We start from the raw sequence: 2,003 nt of genomic DNA on the forward strand, positions 1-2,003 counted from the left end.
ACGCTGCCGCCCTGCTGTGTGGGTGTTTGCCACCGCTGAAACTGATATGCCCCGCTGAACTACGCTAGAGATCAGAGCGGCCGCACGTCACTCAGAGACGCCGGCCGCTCTCCCAGCGCTGATTACCGGCACAGGCGCCGCCCGAGCCAGCCACTCTACCCGCTTTCTAAGACAGAGCGGCCGCACGTCACTCACAGACGCCGGCCGCTCTTCCTGCGCTGACACCACACGCCGCTGATATGAGAAGGCGCCGGCCGCTCTTAGCGCTCCCCGGCTCTCCCGTCCGCTGCACACAGCGCTCCCCGGCTCTCCCGTCCGCTGCAGGTAGCATGGGGAGACTACCTCACAAGCAGCGCAGCTGCAGGGGGGGTGAGGGGGAGTATGCCCATAGCAGCAGCACCATATAGCAAGGCTGCATGGGTTAATAATAGGCTGGTCAGCTTTTTAAACAGTAATGAATAGGCTATCAATGTAATAACCTATTGCATTTTTTTTTTAACCATGTTTCCTGGTATTTTCTGTTAACAAAATTCACTGCAGGCAGTGTTCATGTTAATGGAAGGCTAACTAAATGCAGGTATTTTACTGTACCTAGACCTGTGTTATCACTGTATAATAGGCTATTAAGCCTATATTAACTGTATAATAGGCTATTAAGCCTATATTAATACTGCAGCAGGTAACCTGTACTGTGATTTTCTGTGAAAGCATGGCATTAGGGCCATTTTAATCATTGCTGTTTTTCCAGCTTATAATTCCTGAACATTCCGGCCATACACCTCTACTCCACAAGGAGGCGCAGGGGTGTTAGTGGGAATTTTTTGGTTCAGGTTTCACATAAGTTAGCCATGTAATCTGTATTTCTACATAATTCTAGAACATTCCTGCCCGCCATGTAATCTGTATTTCTACATAATTCTAGAACATTCCTGCCCTACATCTCTAAGCCACCAGAGGCGCAGGGGAGTTAGTAGGAATTTGGTTCGGGTTTCATATGCCCATGTGAACTGCTTTTCACATAAAGAATACTTTGGTTTCTCTTCATATCGAATAAATCTTTCGTTTTTTTTTTTTTTACTAAAGATTTCCGTAGAGAGAAACAAGCATGAGTTTCATATGAATATGCTGTTCAGCAATAACATATATATATATATATATATATATATATATATATATGACACAAAGTCGTGCAAGTGTCTGTCTGTTGCATATTATGGTGTCTGTCTACATAGCGAGTAAGGCTCTAGTACAGACTAAAATTAATTTTACAGAATCCTATGTTAACATTGGCAATTCAAATTAAAAGAGCGGTAACATCGGAGTCTCGGAATGACTCCGCCAGCTCTAACAAAAGACAGTCTTTCCAAAGGGCCAATTTCCCTTTGGGTACCAGAGGGTTTATTTCACTGGTCTTATAATATTAATGCACGATTCTATGTCAAATCTCACACCGATAACTACGAGTGAGAAGGGTACATTAGTCCAGCACTCAGATAGTGCGGGGTTTTTTGACAACCATACATAATCGTTTCCAAAAGAACGCGATCCGCCATTGCTAGATGCGTTTCTGTCAAACATTATAAAAACCCAGGATACATTTGGGTCACTAGAATTTATGTATGAAACAATGACGATCACGGTTAAAAGAAGCTGCAGAGTATATCTGTAAAGCTTCTGCTAACGCCGGTTAATTTCATTGTCGCTAGTTAAGCGCGACAAGGCCAGAGCTTGTTTGCTCCTAAATTTGATATATTTATCCCTTTATGATATTCAGCCATTACCGCATACAGTATACTTGTAACGGCGTTTTATCCCTTTATAAGAAACAGTCACGCCTTGTAACGACCGGACGTTACAGTCAGCAAGCCAGTGGTTTGATGACCTCTTTTACAGTTGGGGAAGCGCGTCTTTACATGTTACGTTGGCGAGGTTTCATGACTTCAACTCATGCATGTCTCAGCTATTTACAGCTTAAAGGACAAAACGGCCTCTGTCGAACGGTT

At 43.9% G+C, this 2,003-nt stretch overlaps 1 non-coding gene across 1 annotated transcript; it reads left to right on the top strand.

Annotated features, from left to right (window-relative positions):
- The first annotated feature begins 1,025 nt into the window (after positions 1-1,025).
- On the top strand, positions 1,026-1,141 carry LOC135039832 (U5 spliceosomal RNA). The gene has a single exon (XR_010233822.1). It is a non-coding gene; the product is annotated as a U5 spliceosomal RNA (small nuclear RNA).
- The last annotated feature ends 862 nt before the right edge of the window (positions 1,142-2,003 follow it).

This window comes from Pseudophryne corroboree, unplaced genomic scaffold (genome assembly GCF_028390025.1).
Source record: "Pseudophryne corroboree isolate aPseCor3 unplaced genomic scaffold, aPseCor3.hap2 scaffold_712, whole genome shotgun sequence".
NCBI classification, from domain to species: Eukaryota; Metazoa; Chordata; class Amphibia; order Anura; family Myobatrachidae; genus Pseudophryne; species Pseudophryne corroboree.